Raw genomic sequence first — 17,004 nt, forward strand, 5'->3', positions numbered from 1 at the left:
TAAGAAATTCTCTATCCCAACAGGAATATCATCCAGATTCCAGTAATAACACATCAGCCTCCTCTTCTCTCAGGGGCCCTCTGTTAGAATAAAGTTGCCAGTTTTATTTCTTGCTTGCTACTCTTGTCTCCCCAGCAAATTTATGAGCTCAATGAGTCTTTTACCCAATTTTGTCCTTTAAGTAGCATACCTTGTGTGAAAGTGCAGCATGGTGTCCTCATTAGAACAGGGATCGTGACAGCTCTTTTGTTCTCAGAGGTCCCTGGGAGGTGCAAGTGGTTTGTGCTCATCTTCTAACCGAAAGGTGGACTGTGGAACCCTCCCAGAGGATCCCCAGAAGAAAGACGTGGCGATCTGCTTCCATAAAGATTACAACCAAGAAGACCCTCTGAAGCCCATTTCTGTTCTTGAGCACATGAGGTTGTCATGAACTGAAATCATCTCAATGGCTAGGATATATTTTGTTTTGTTTCTCATGGACTATGGAATCTGGGAGGGGTGCCTAAGGATTAATGATATAGGTGAAGGGGAACTACAAGCCACCACTCCTCTCTCCTGTCTGCCGTCTTCTCTCACTGGGAGAAGTGTGGACTCAGGGGAGTGAACTCAGGCTGGTCTTGGGGAGCACACCTGCCGCATTGTCCTGCCCTCTTCCACTGGAGCTGTGCTGAGACCTTGCTACTTCTCAATGAACCTGGTGTACATGAAGATACCTGTTCATAGCCTCTGTGGGTATTTAGGAAGTTAATCAGATATGCATATTCTTGGATTTTCAAGTTTATCAGATATGCATATTCTTGGGCTTTGTACTTACCTTAAGCATTGGGCTGCTAACCACAAGGTCAGCGGCTCAAAGTCACCCATAAAGATTTACAGTCTCAGAAACCCTAAAGAGCAGTTCTACTCTGTTCTATAGAGTTTCTATGAGTTGGAATTGACTTGTTGACAGTGGACCTTTTGGTTTTGTGCTCAACTACTTAGCCACAGTCACTATAGCTTTGTTAAAATGCATTCAAGACCAGACCATTTAGCTTTCATTCCATCATCACTGACTGACTCATTAGTTCTTTCAGTGAGCGGTAAGTACCAATCGCATGCCAGGCACTTTTAGAGGCTGATACCGCAGCACCAAATAAAAGTTTCAGTACCTTTCTTCATGAGGATGATCTAGTGGAATAATTAGAAATGAACTAAGTAGAGTGTGCAAGATGTCAGATGCTGCTAAGTGACGAAGTGCTGAGATGGGATGGAATAGTCAGAGCAAGCCTTGCTGGAAACATGATGCTCGTGTGAAGACCTAGAGAAGGTGAAGGAATCAGCTCTACGAGCTCTAGAGGAGAATCTTCCGGGCAGAGGGAATACAGGTGCAAAGGCCACAGGTGGAGGGAGCAACAGGAGGACAGTAAGCTATGGAGGTAGGACATTTGGGAGAGGGGCCAGGCACGTCAGCCATGCATCTCTCTGTCTCTGAGTCTGTAATAGCAGAAACATCTTGGTGATGCCCCCTAAACAAGATCCAAATGTCTCTTCTCTGCAGGTGGTAGTCTCATGTTTGACAATGTCATTGAAAACACTCACAGTATCTGGTGGCCCTCATGTCATCCATAGGTGGACTCATTTTCCTCCTGGCTGTCCGTGCCATCTGTTGACCCATTCCCCAGTAACAGGGCTTATTGGCCACTCTACAGCTAGCTCACCTTCTGCAGGAAGACTTTTTATCTTTAAAAAAGATGCTGTGCAGTTTTTCTGTAAATCTAAAACTGTTCTACACAATAAAAGGTGTTTTAAAAATAGACTCTAGAGTCCTTAAAAGTCACTCATTCCTCTCGCTTTCTAGGTAGTTTCCTAAGAATTACAGAGAAATTTAATCTCAGTAAACTAAGCAGGCTGTGTTTGTTCTTGTTTTCTTCTCTGATTGCCCTATGTTTGCCCAGAATATGAGAGCTTCAATTTTAAAGCTTTAATTGTGGAGATGGTGCAGGAGCGGGCCAGGCAGTGTTTTGTTCTGTCATGCATAGGGTTGATGTGAGTCAGAACCGACTCGACGGCACATAACGACAACAACAAGAAGATACAGAACCCACACTATTCAGGTATGATCAAATTAACATACTAGGAAAAAAACACCTATCTCCAAATAAGATCACATCCACAGGGTTTAGGATTCCAACACATATCTTGTGGGGAGGGCACAATTTAATTCATGACACGTGCTTCCCTGAGGGTTTCCACTTGTCTCTTTATTTATAACCAACAGTCTTCAACAGAGTCATGGCATGGGCCTGGGTGAATCAGCCTAAATTCCCACACTTGTCAGTGGCCTCTGCTGATAATGTATCTCTCTGCCAGTCTTTGCCAGCACCTCTTGCAGATTCCCACATGAATCTTAGTGTACCAACTGGGATGCAACTTAAATCCAGCTGGAAGCTCTAATGCCACTCAGTATAGTGGTCTGTGCTCCTTTGGCCAGTGGTCAAAGTCCACCAGTTACTGCTAAGGGGCCCTTTTTCCAGCCTGCTTGACCCCTTGTTTTTAGCAGCTGTGCTATGTTTAAGCATGTGGGTCGATGGAATGGGTAGATGCCACAGAACATCCATTTCTAGGGTCTGGCCTCTCCACTCTTAAGGGGTGCTGCCAAGGTATGAAAGGTGAATCTCTTGAACCCTTCATCTTTGCTTCCTTCTTAGCCTTTGAGCTCAGTCCTTGTTTCTATCTAATTCTAAAGGTTCTCCTCTCCTCCTCCTTTTGGGCCCTTGACACCCTCTCTGTGGGAAACATAGATGTTTGCAAAAGACAGAAGAGCTTTTGATTCAAAATGACTTCTGTTTTCCGCCTTTAAAAATCGCTGAGGAAAGGAAACGTTAACAGTCATGGTTCTGGTCTGAAACGAAAGGGAGAATACACTCAGATTATTTCTCTAAGTTACCTTGCTGTAAACTCTCAAACTGTCTTCTGTTTTTTGGCATGCTGTGTGAGAGAAGTAAGTGTTACTTCATGAGGGACTAGTGGGTTGTGTACATAGAGAAGGTTCTTTGTGTGTTTAACATAAACAACGGCATTCCAACTACGGAGTCTCCAGGTTCTCCATAGTGTATTTCTATATGGCCAGCTCTAACTCCTTTCTTTGAAAGGAGTATCATGGTCAGACAGCTTAGTAACCACTGGTGTCATTCTAGGATAAGCACTGGACTTCTAACGACAAGCTCAGCAGTGTAAACCCACCAGTGACTCTGAGGGAGAAAGGTAAGGCTTTCTGCTCCCATAAAGATTTACAGCCTCATAAACTCTATAACGGACTCCTGATGTGGTGCTGTAGCATCAGCATTAGACTGTGTGAACCATAAGGTTGCAGTTCAAACCCACTACCTGCTCCTTGGAAACTCTATAGAGGGTCACTATGAGTCAGAACCAACTTGACAGCACTTGACAACAACAATGTAAGAAGTTAATAATAGGGGAAACTGTGTGCAAGGGAAAGGTCCTTGGGTGGTTCAAGTCCACTAGCGGCTCTCAGCTATTAAGATCCACTCTCCCCCTCCTGTCAAAAATAAATGTTCACAAAATTAAGCTTGCATATAAATTCATTAAAAAGAAACTCTAGGGAGCTCATTTCTCTTAACATGTGATCACCATAAGTTGGAATTGCCTTGTTGGCAACAGGTTGGGTTTTGATTTTGGTATGTGGTGGGGAGAGAGATTTAAATTTTCTGTATTTTCTGCACAATTTTTTCTATAAACCTAAAACTGCTCTAAAAGAGACTCTATTTTTAAAAAATATAACTTTAGTAATTGTGTCAGGGGATAAGTATACTTCCCACCTTGCGTATCTGCCATTATGTAGGAAAAGCACAAAGCAATTTATAAATGAGGTGGAATTTCTTAAGTAAAAAACATAACTCTTTATGACGGTTTTAGTTATGTGCCATGGAGTCAGTTCTGACTCATAGCAACCCTGTATGCTACCAGAGCTCCTATATGATACTGCTTTATAAAGTGTCACTTTATACAGATCACCACTGTGTAGTTAAGGAGCTCTGGTAGTACAGTGGTTACAAGTCAGGCTGCTAACCTCAAGGTCAGTAGTTAGAAACTACCAGTGGTTCCGAGGGAGAAAAATGAGGCTTTCTGCTTCCGTAAAGATTTACAACCTTGAAAACCTGTACAGGGTCACTACGAGTCAGAACCCACTCCAAGGCACATAACCACAACCACGGTGTCGTTTTTATTTATAGATAGGAAGCATTTTATGCCAAGTTTGAATGCTGGTGTGTGTGTGTGTGTGTGTGTGTGTGTGTATGTGTGTGTGTGTGTGTGTGTATTCATCTGATAGTGTTTTAAATGGACAGTATGGGTCTTAACCGGAAATGCTCAATTTGTAAATACAGTTCTTGATATCCAGTGAAGGACCCTGTTACCTATTACAAGTAAATGTGAGCAGTAGTCTCAATTTTCCACTAGGTGGCAGACTTCTCCCAGATCTATGAGCTGCCGGTACTCGGGATTGCAATGTAACTGTTTCTGTCTGATTTGACCTGGAAAATCACTGGGTTCCTTGGGGCCAGATTTAGATTTCCTGCACAAACCACCATTATGTTATTTAGAAGAGTGAAGTTGGGGTCGTTGACCTGTTACCATTCTAGGTTAGAAGGTGACAATGAAGATCCTTTGTGTGTAATACTGAAGAGAAAGGCTTGTTCTTATTTTTTAGGTATTTTTTTGTTTGTTCTTCTATCTTAGTGGTTTTGAAAGATTTGTCTTCCAGTTCACTGGTTCTGCCTTCCATCTCGTCTATTCTACTCCTTTGCCCTTTCAGAGTATTGTCTATTTCTGATATTCTGTTATGGATCGTTTGGGCCTCTTTCTGTAGGTTTTGAATTGTTTCCAGTGCTGTATCTGTCTTATTTGATTGTTCCTGTAGCACTTTCCTGACTTTTTCCTTATTTTTCTCAACACCATTGTAAAGTGTTTTGAAACACTTTATAATCATTTTTCTGAATTCCTTTCTCAGGCATTTCCAAGGCCTGCCCTCCTTCCAGAATGGAGTCCAGGTCTAACTCTAGGTCATTTGTCGCAGACACTTTATCTTGTTTCTGGACCTGTGCTGATATCATCATCTGCTTTTGCTTCTTGGACATGTTTAGTGTTTTTCTGTGGCCTTAATACTTAATTGAGGATGTGTTTTGGTAATTTTTTATGCTTTCTGATTGCTTCCAGGAAGATGTGATCAGGATGTGGGCTTCCCTTTTCACTCTTCTTATTGCTTAACTCAGAGTAACTTTCACAAGTGTTGTCTCTTTCCCTGGTATATGGCAGTAGGTATTGGTTCTTGCCTGGGTTTTGGTGTTTTTTATAGAGTGTGATTGTAGCTTGGCTATATGGCAGCAGTTGCTGCCTTGTTTGTGTAATATATGGAGACAAAGAGCCCTCCAAAGGTAGAGGGGGAGCATATAACAGCAAAACAGCACCAGTGAAATAAAACAAGCGAGGGGAAAAAAACACCAAAATATAACAACAACAAAAACTAGACTGAATACTGCAGTCTCTCATCACAGAAAAAAGAGAGGAGGGAAAAAAGGGGGGAAAAAAAAATCTGTAGCCTAATATGAGTATGACTTTAATTTCCTCTCTTTAGCTTCTTGCTTTTAAAGCTGCCTGAGAGATTTCAAGATACCAGTGTTGGTTGTTATGCTATACCTCAGGATTTAATTTACTTTTCGGCCTGTTTTGTTTTTAAACTCTCTTTTCTTCTCTACAGCCCTGTCCTGCCCTTTCCCGTATTAAAACAAAACAAAAAAAAAAACATTCAGGGTCTGCTTTTGGGCTGACTATCTGTGCGCATGCGTGGCAGAAGAACCCACCAGTGGTTAGGGTGGGGGGTGTCCACTCGCTCAGGCTCCCCTCTAGTCACCAGAATGGAGATGCGCAAACAGTGGGCGCGCCAATGACCAGAGACCAAAAATAAAAGAAAATCAGAACAAAGCAAAACTGACAAAGTGTATTATCCACCTTTGCTCCAAGGTTCCCGCGGCATTTTTCTGTGGTGTTTCTGCTCCCCCACTTGGCTATTTGGTCTCACCCAAGATGTCGGCTCTGGGCCTTTGAGCCCAGTCCGGCAGATTCAAAAGTACGTGATTTCTTGCTTCAGCTTCAAGTTCCACAAGCTATAAACCTTCAAACTGTCTCTGTGGTTCCTAGTTTTGGAGCTCTGCCTTGGATCTGCTTTGCCTGGTATTCTGTGTTACTGCTGACAGCGAACTTCACTGCACCTCCACCCTAGCTGCCATTAAGCCCCACCTCTAGGTATTTTTTTAATAGAAAAATTCTATATTTCATAAGTCAAATGAAAAATTATCGCAAAGTCAAATATTGCTGACCATATTCAGAGTCATAGGTAAATGTTAGTTATGAAAATTGTGACCGCAGAAAGTATTTTGGGATATTTGTTTGCATAGTGTGATGAATCTCTTTTCATTTGCTAAACATCATTTCAGAGGTATGCTTGTAATTCCAGTTTGGAAGTACAAGGGTATTAAGACAAGAGCTAAAATAAAGGGAAAAACACACCATAAAATTTAGTTTCTTCTGTTCTCTTTCAGATATTTTTACATGAGTTGTTTTATTGATGCACGTGGTGCAACAGTCAAATTGTTTAAAAATAAATAAAATTTGGGTTTCAGATTAACACAAGCCTGCTTTGCTGTATTCCTGGAACAATAAACATCAGAGAAAAGTTTAATAGAAAACTCAAGCAACCCAATCTGGACTTATGGTGATTTTAATTCCAACAACTAAATAGAAATATTTAGAATTTTTCAGAGAGAAACAGAAAAGAAACTGTATGTTCTGACGTGGTGAAGAAGGGGGCGACACACACACATGATTAACGAGCTGTCTGCTGCCCAGTGTTTGCTTGTTTGATTAACTCTCTCCCAATGGCAGGTACAAGTGCTCAGACCCACACCTCTCTCTCTCTCCTCTTCCCTCTTTAAGCTGTTTTTTAGCTTTCATTCTTTTCTTCCGAATTGACTCTTTCCCTTTGTGTGTTGTTGTTGTTAAGTGCCGTTGAGTCGGTTCCGACCCTTGTTGTTGTTGTTAAGTACCGTGGAATCAGTTCCGACTCATAGCAACCCTGCACAGGGTTTCCGAGGCTGTAAATCTTCACGGGAGCAGAACGCCTCATCTTTCTCCCGTGGAACTGCTGACCTTGTAGTTCACAACCCGATTCATAACCACTATGCTACCAGAGCTTAGAGAGCCTGTGTAGGGTTTCCAAGGAGTGACTGGTGAGCTTGAACCAGCGACCTTGTAGTTCAAACGGTTTTGCAATCTGGCGCATTAACTCACAGTGCCACGCCAGGACTCCCTTTGTGTGTTAGTTTGTTATTAAAAAAACAACAACAGTAATTTGTCCATTTCATAAAAAACCTGTATGCAACAGCTTAAATGCCTTTGGAAAAAAAAAAAAAAACCAACCTAGAAAATTTAAAAAAGCAAATCAAGGTGATTAAACTAACCTCATTAAACTCTTTCAACTATGCCAAAAATAAAGATGGCCTTTTCAGTTCAGTGCCTCCAAACTCTACAGAAGACGTGACTGTGCCTGAAAAGTACACACGGAAAGGGGTGCAGAGTTGAGGTGGCCAGTGTTTAGCCAGTGGTAGGACTTTCTACCAATACTATGAGGACAAAGCTTTGTTAGGAGACAGCAAGGGAGACAAAGAATGGAAACATTACAAAAGATTGAAATAATAAAGTTTAGTCAAAGAAAATAGAGTGAATTTATATAGCTTCCCAGTTTTGATGATTATTTTATGCATTTGTAGATACTGAAATCTACTTCAGATGTATTATTAGGATGGACCAGCCCTAGGAGAAGGACACAATGCCCTTTAAAGTGAAAAGTTTGTGAAAAAGAGGATGACCACCCCCTCAACAAGATGGACTGGTACAAGGGCAGCTGCAGTGGACTGGACTCAGGCATAATCGCAGTTGTGAGGCGGGTGCAGGACCAGGCTGGGTTTTGTTTATGGTGCACAGGGTCACCATGAGTTGGAATTGACTCAACAGCACCTAACAACCACAACAACAAGGAGAGTCAAAATATGACCTTGAATAAATCGCACCTGAATTTAGAGGTCATCTCAAGAACAGATTGGACACAGTGATTGAAGACTAGAGGAGTTGTGGGTTGACATCAAGAACATCACACATGAAGAAATCAAAAGGTCCTTGTCTTAATTTTCCAGTGCTGCTAGAAAATACCACAAGTGGATGGCTTTAAGAAACCAAAATTTATTCTCTCCATTTAGGAGACTAGGAGTCAGGATTCAGAATGTTGGCTCTAGAGGAAGACTTTCTGTCTTTGTCAGCTCTGGAGAAAGTTTCTTGTCTTCTTTCAGCATCTGTAGGCCCAGCATTCCTTGGAGAGCTCCATGCATCTTGGCATCAATCTTCCTCTGGATATAGAAGCTTCATAGTGCAAAGACCCCAGGTCCAAAGGATGCACTCCAGTCCTGGCTCTTCTTTCTTGGTGGTAGTAGCCCCCTCTTAGCTCTACTTGCTTGGTTAGTGTCTTTTCTATCTCAAAAGAAATTGATTCAAAATGCAACCTAATTCTGTAGATTGCATCCAACCTCCTTAACATCATAGACGTGAAGATTTACAACACATAGGACCAATATATCAGATTAGAACTGATTATATCAGATCACGGGGTGGGGGTGGGGAGATCACATCATTACATAACTACCAAATCCCTAAGCATCATGGTCCAGCCAAGTTGACATGTATTTTGGCAGAGAATACAATGTGATCTATGACAGCTATTATAAACACAGGAAATAAAGAAAAGACTAAAGTGGATGTCAAAAGAGACTCTGAAACTTGTTCTTGAATGTAGAGTAGCTAAAGTCAATGGAATAAATGCTGAAATAAACAAGAACAGAAAATTTCAAAGGAGAACTTTAGAAGATAAAGTATTATCATGAAATGTGCAAAAAATTTGGATTTAGACAACCAAAAGGGAAAAACACACTCAGCATTGCTCAAGATAAAAGAACTGAAGAAAAAAATCAAGCCTTGAATTACAATATTGAAGGACTCTATGGGCAAAATGTTGAATGATGCAGGAAGCATCAAAAGAAGATGGAAGGCATGCACAGAGTCATTATGTTAAAAAGAATTGGCCGATGTCCAATTATTTCAGGAGGTAGCATATAATTAAGAACTGATGGTATTAAAAGGAGTGAAAGCTGCACTGAAGACATTAGAGAACAGCAAGGCTCAAGGAATTAATGGAATACAAATTGACATGTTTCAATAAGTTGACATGGAGACACTCATCTATGTTAAAAAATTTGGAAGACAAGTATGTGGTCAACAACCAACTAGTGGTGGTGTTTGTTACATGCTGTCAAGTTGGTTCTAACTCATAGCAACCCTATATAGGGTTCCAAGGAGCAGCTGGTGGGTGTGAACTGCCAACCTTGTAGTTATCAGTCCAGTGCTTATCTTACAGCACCACATCAGGACTCTAATATCCATATTTGTGTCCATCCCAAAGAAAGGTAACCCTATAGAATGCAGAAATCATTGTACAATATCATTAATAACCCATTTAAGCAAATTTTGCTGAAAATAACTAAAAAATGGTTACAGCAGAACATTGACAGGGCACTGCCAGTAATTCAAGTCAGATTCAGAAGAGAACATGGATTGCTGACATCAGATGGATCTTGTCTGAAAGCAGAGAATACCAGAAAGATGTTTACTTGTGTTTTATTGGCTATGCAAAAGCAGTTGACTTTGTGGATCATGACAAACTGTGCATAACATTGTGAAGAATGGGAATTCCAAAACAGTTAATTGTACTCATAAGCAACCTGTACATAAACCAAGAGGCAATTGACTAGAACAAAGGGACATTGTGTGGTTTAAAATCAGGAAAGTTTGTATCCTTTCACTAGATTTATTAAATATGTATGCTGAGCAAATAATCTGAGAGACTGGACTATATGAAGATGAACCCAGCATCAGGACTGGAGGAAGGTTTATGAACAACCTGTGATATGCAGATGACACAACCTTGCTTGCTGAAAGTGAGGAGGACTTGAGGCACTTACTATTGATGAACAAAGAATGCAGTCTGAAATATGGGTTACAATTCAATGTAAAGAAAAGAAAAAATCCTCACAACTGGATTAGTAGACAACATCATGATCCATGTAAAAGACATTAAAGTTGTCAAACTTTATGATTCCATAAGTATTGATTATGGATCCAAGCAAATGAAAAGACCTCTTTAAAGTGTTCAAGAGCAAAGAGATGTTAGTTTGAGGACTAAGGTGCATCTGACCTAAGCCATGGTATTTTCATTCACATTATATGCATGTGAAAGCTGGACAATGTATAATATGTCCAAAGAAGAATCAGTGAGTTTGAATGATGATGTTGGCTAAGAAGATTGAAGGTACCATGGACTGCCAGAAGAACAAACCAATCTGTCTTGAAAGAAGTACAGTTAAAATGCTCCTTAGAAATATGGATGGTGAGATTTCATCTCATGTACTTAAGGAGCTCTGGTAGCATAGTGGTTACGAATCAGGCTTCTAACCTCAAGGTTGGCAGTTCAAAACTATCACTTGTTCCACGAGAGAAAGCTGAGCCTTTCTGTTCCCTTAAAGATTTACAGCCTCGGAAACCCTGTACAGGGTCACTATGAGTAAGAACCGACTCCACGGCACGTAACAACAACAACAACAACTTTGGACATGTTATTAGGAAGGACCAGTCTCTGGAGAGGGGCATCATGCTTTATAAAGCAGAGGGTCAGTGAAAAGCTGAAAGCCCTCCTCTACTCTGCAACAAGATGAATTGACACAACAGCAATGAGCTCAAACAACAATTGCAAGGATAATGCAGTGTTTCTTTTTGTTGTGTGTAGGGTTGCTATGAGTTCAAGCAGACCGGATGACACCCAAAACAATAGCAATAACATGAGCTAGCTAAGGAACCCTACTGGTGTAGTGATTAAGCATTAGACTACTAATTGAAAGGTTGGTCACTTGAACCCACCAGCCACTCTGAAGGAGAAAGATGTGGCAATTTGCTCCCATTAAGATAATACAATACCCACTTGACCTGGCTTCAATGACTGGATGATCAGAGCTCAACTAGAAGAAGAAAGAAGAGGGAAAAAAAAAAGAGAGTAATCTGATACAGTTTGATGAACTTGACCTACACCTATGGATGCAGTAGCTCAAAAGAGGGAACAAATCTTTACAGCGAGGATCATTCCCATGACCTCCATACACAGAGCAGATAGGGATGGGCAAATTGGACGTTGGCTATGCAAAATGGGGGCTACATAGGCAAGAAGTGACTGGCTTACAAGCTTTCAAGAGGGAGCCTAGATCCAGAGGGTGTGGAGGAAGGTAGACTCTCCACTGAGTAGTATCCAATCTGTCTGGGCGGGGCTGATGAAAGGAGATGTGGATAGGTCTCTTGTGATACAATAGTGAATAATTGTTATTAGGACTGATTGTGAGGATTGGAAATGTAAAGGTAGACATTTTGTATCAAAGGAGGGGAGTGACTGACTTTGCAGTCTAGGAGCGAAGGTCCCTGGGACCATAAAGAGAGAAGAACGGAGTGAGGGACCCTACCCAGAGTAGCAGTGATGCCTGAGATGGAGGCAGAGACAATGACGTGGAGAGATGGAGTGGCTGGGGACTTTAGACCCAGAGAGGGAAAGGGGCTGTGTGCTGACAACCGGGGGGCAGGCTTGCAGGGTATATACTTTGGTTGGTTGATGATGTATGGAGGAGATTGTAACCATGGCAATGAAAGGATATATGATAGGATGAATGTAAAGCTAATGTTCTCCCATGTAAACTACCACATAATTCACAAGAAAACATTAAAAAAAAAGATAATACAGAACTTCAAACTGGTTCTTCCTTGTTCAGTCATGGCCAATGAAGTATATCTGGAATGGTTCCAAATTTGTAAAATGTGGGTATAATGAAATAATAACAGGACTGGGGAAAGTTATGGGTCAGTGCCTTGCTAGCATCTTAATCTCCTTATATGAAAACAAGGGCAGCATGCATGTTACCAAAATCTCAATTGGCAGAGTAAAGTAAAATCTTGATTTACAGAGTTGGAAACAACAGTGCCCAGCTCAAAGATGGCAGCCAGCTATGCTGCTTTGAATGTGTGTTACTCTCTAATCCTGGCAATAATCCAATCTCCTGAATCAGCCTCTGACAGGGCCTCCTTATACCTCTTTCAAGTCTCCCATTCTAAGGCATTAACCTATTGTTTTCCTGTTCATTCCACTTCCCCTACATTTTATAAATTTGGATCTGGTCCATTTGTTTTGCATCCGTTGTGACTGAACCACTTTGAACTGGTTCAAAACCCTGAGATAGCAGCCTTGGAAACCTTACATGCTGTTCTACTCTGTCCCATAGTGTCTCTACGAGTCAGAATCAACTTGACAGTGATGCGATAGTTAAGTTAAAATTTGATGTAGGCAATTCTGGAATTCAGTTGAGAAGGGTCCAGACTGGATATACATTTGGGAGTCATCAGCATCTAGACAGTATTTAGAACCGTAAGATCCGATGACATCTAAGGAATGAGTATAGATGAGGAGGAGGGAAGGAGGGACAAGACAGAAACCTACAGCACCCTCTAGTAAGAGGTCAGAGAGATTAGGAGAAAGCAGTGACAGTGATTGAGAAGGAGAAGTCAGTGAGAGAGGAGGAGAACCCAGCAAGTGTGATGCGTTGGCAGCCACATCACGTAAGATGAGGACTGAGAATGGATCAGTGGTTTTTCACTCTGTAAAGGTCACCAGGGGCTGGAGAAGAAGAAAATAAGTAGGTGACTTTAAAGAAAATCCTGCTCTACCACACTTAGTTTTCTCCAGGGGCAAGAGGCAAGCTCAAAGAGAGCAGATAGCTTGATTGAACTGAGCAGTGCTTTGCATACAAGAAGGGAAAGAAAACTGAGAGTGCTAGAGGGGAATTTTTTAAATTAGGGCCTTGGAATGGAAGTAGATTAAGAGGGAGAGAGGAGATTGGTGCAGAGAGAAAAGTGCATGAAGAAACTCTGAGGTCCCAATAATGAGTTTGAAGAACAAGGGTGGTAGAAGTAATTGGCATATACATCAGAGGAGAGAATTTAGGGTGGACAGATTTTGAGCTTTAAGTCTTAGAGAAAACCAGTTTTTAAAGTCATTAATGAATGAGAGAGAAAAAGACCAGTTGCTATTGAGTTGATTCCAATTCATATCGACCTTATAGGACAGAACAGAACTCCTCTACAGGTTTTCCAAGGTTATAATCTTTACAGTACTACATCTCTCTCCCTGGGAGCAGCAGGTGGGTTTGAACTTCCTACCTTTCCATTAGCAGCCAAGCACTTAATCATTAAACCACCTGGGATCCTTGAATGAGAGTGGTCAGGAAATTGGGGGAAAAGATGAAGGACAAAGGCAATGAGTGTTCAGGTGGTAGGACCTGCAGTGCAGCATGAGTTTGACAAAAGGATGCCTGTGGGGAACACGGTGTGAAAGTGGAGAGCGAGACACAGTGTCCCACCTCACCCTGACTTGGGCAAGGACTGTCCTCACAGCAAATACAGTCTTGAGGTGGAGAGAGCACTCAGGGGGATGGGGATGATGAAGCTCAAATTCCAAAGGGTAGAAGGAAGGGGTTTGGTGGAAAGGGAAGGATAGGAAGGGGAGGGAGGGGCCAGGATAAGGCACAATTTTATGAAGCTCAGATTTGAAGGGAGCTGATGACAGGAAGGTTTTACAATGTGCAGCGGCAACCAGTGAAAAGAAGAATGTGAGGCAGGGTTGACAAATTGTACTCCTTCCCCATCAGAAGGAAAGTTTGTGCTCTCACAGTGGGTGGGAAGGTTTCTTGTGGCCCTGAGGCAGGGTTATCACTCTATGGGGGAACCAAGAGGACACAGTGAGAGGTTCAGCCAAGGTCAGCAGCTGGTCAGTAAATCCAAACTTAATCCTGCAACTAAAACAGTATAGGGATCACTGTACAAGTCCCAAATATAAGAGCATGGAAGCACCTGGAAAACTTGAGGGAACCTACAGGAGGTGTCTGGGAGAACCCTGAGGGCAGAGCCACGACCTGCATTTTTGTGTGGTGACTTTAGTTCAATCTCAGTGATGTCAGATGCAGGTAGGCATAGCTCATTTAAAAGGGCAGGAATAGGATGAGCGGAAGAAGGCTTGGTTTTCAAAGAGGGATATGTAGTAATTACCTCACAATGACAAGATTGGAAAGAATGAAAGGAAATTAAGCATTGTAAAATATGGAGTCTGTGCCTTTTAAACAGAAATAGCCAGTTAAGCTGTTTTGTTATGTAATAGCTCATTCATTAGTCATTGAATTACCTCTGGGTGTATGTACTGTTTCCAAGAGGTTAATTTTTATTCCCTTATGAAGTAATAAGTCAAAGCCAGTGAAAGGAAGTCTGATCTCACTATCATCTACAGAAGGAGGGGCTTGAGCCAGAAGTCTTTTTGTGATTTAATATTTTGGGTTTTAATTTAATAAAGAAGAAGAAGAGCCTGAGGGATAAGAAAAGAGGTCAGGTTTTGTCTTTTCCTCTGGAAGTGCATGCACAGAATATAAAGAAGTCATGAGATGTAGACAATGATACAGGACAGGAATTAACCCAGAACACAGAAACGGTTGATAGAAGGGGGAAGAAGCATCGAGTGTTCATGCTACCACTGAAAAGAGAGTAACTCATTCACCACAGTTTTATTGAGTGCTATTTATTGCTAACTAGAGGCCAGAGCCTTTGCAAGATGTTGTTATTGTTAAGTGCCCTCAAGTCTGTTCCAACTTATAGCAACCCTGTATAGGAGCAGCTGGTGGGTTTGAATTGCTGACCTTGTGTTTCTCAGTCCAGTGCTTATCCTACAGCACCACACAGGAGTCCTTACCAGACATAGTTGTTGTTGTTAAGTTCCTTCTAATTGGTTCTAAACCATAGCCACCTTGTATAAGGTTTCCGTTAGGCATAAACAAAGATGAATAGTAGATAGTTTTTGTTCTCAGAGTTCACACTTTACTGGGGAAAGGCTGACTTGGAAAAGCAACAATTTCAATATAACGTGCTAAGTATGATTACATGAGTTGGTTCCATGAGTTTAGGAGCAACGGGCAGGGGAGTTGACAAACCATCAGAGAGGAGTTGTAATTTAAGCTTGGGTCTTTAAGGATGAGGGGAATTTTGCAATAAAAAGATTTTTTTATTTTTTATTTTAATGGTGTTCTGGAAAGAGAGAACAGCATTGTAAAGGCAAGGGGGGCATGAAAAGGCACGCTTAGGGAAATGGGCAAGTTTGCAAGTGGAGAGGTCACTGAGGAAAACTGTAAAGAAAACTTTGACTAGGAAGTTAATGCTAATATTTTTGATCTAGAGACCTCACATGTTTTCCCTATTTTGTATATATTACCCCAGAGTATGAAATCTTAGCAGAGGAAGAAACAAAATTAAATTAGCTCCTTATCTAAAGCTTTTAGATGCCCTAGTACAAATCTCTCAAGGATAATAAACTAGTCATTTCCCTGTGGATTATGAAGTTATGGTTTGCATAATTATTTCTTTATGATATAATTGAAAATATTGAGAATTAAGCAGACAAATACCAAGAACTCTGATACAGGATAACATATTCCCATCTTTTGTCTATTAAGCACTTATAACCTAATAAGATTAGAATAGAAATGTTCATGAAAGATATGGCTGAACTTAGATATGAGATTTGGCTCTTCTAGGTCATCATTCTGCACTTGATCACTGGCCAATGAGGTGGATGCCATTTGTCAGAGTCCTATGGACAGTAAATCACCACCTGCCCATCAATCTATCATACGATGTGGCTTGTATCTTGCTGTGATATTGGAAGCGATGCCACAAGTATTTCAAATACCATCAGGGTCACCCACGGTAGACAGGTTTCAGCAGAGCTTCCAGTCTAAGACAGACTAAGAAGAAAACTCTGGCAATCTAATTCTGAAAATGAGTCAGTGAAAACCCTAGGGATCACTACAGAGCACTGAGAGAGCTACTGCTGGAAGATGAGTCTTTAGGTTGGCAGACACTGCACAAAACCCACAACAATGGACTCAAACATTCTAATGATCTTGAAGATGAAGCAAGACCAAGCAGACAACACTTCATTATGCTATACACAGGGTTGCCAAGGGTAGGAGCAGAGACCTGAAGGCATCTAACAACAGCAACTTGGAGAGCAAAGGACAGTAGTTGCCTTTGGCCATCTCTAATTGATGCCCTAATCCTGCCCATAAATGTTACCCTACAGGATCTAGCAATGCTTAGCTTGTTACTACATCAGCCAAAGGAACAACCCTTATGACCCTCTCCTGCAGTCTCTGGGAAATGGCTCCCCCTCCTGAGCCATCTGAAATAGAGCTATATCAGATGGCAGCTTACAACAACAAGCACCTTGTCATTTTTGTTTTCACAGATCTGTTTCTTTGTGAAAGATAGTTTTTCATTTGTTTTTCGTGGATATCTTAGTAATAGTAGTTGTTGTTATTAGATGCCATAGAGTTAGTTCTGATTCTTAGCTACCTTATGTACAACAGAACAAAACACTGCCTACACTTGTGCGAACCTCACAATCATTACGCTAGAGCCCATTGCTGCTGCCACTGTGCCAATCCATCTTGTTGGGAGACCTTCCTCTTTTTCACTGATCCTCCACTTTGCCAAGCATGATATCCTTCTCCAGGAACTGGTCCCTCCTAATAAAATGTCAGAAGTATGAGAGACATAGTCTGGCCATCCTGGCTTCTGAGGAGCATTCTGGCTGTACTTGTCCAACACAGATTTGTTTGTTCTTCTGGCAGTCCATGGTATTTTTAATATTCTTCTCCAACACCATAACTCATATGTATCAATTCTTCTATGGTCATCCTTATTCATTGTCCAACT

Source organism: Chrysochloris asiatica, unplaced genomic scaffold (assembly GCF_000296735.1).
Source record: "Chrysochloris asiatica unplaced genomic scaffold, ChrAsi1.0 scaffold00085, whole genome shotgun sequence".
NCBI lineage: Eukaryota > Metazoa > Chordata > Mammalia > Afrosoricida > Chrysochloridae > Chrysochloris > Chrysochloris asiatica.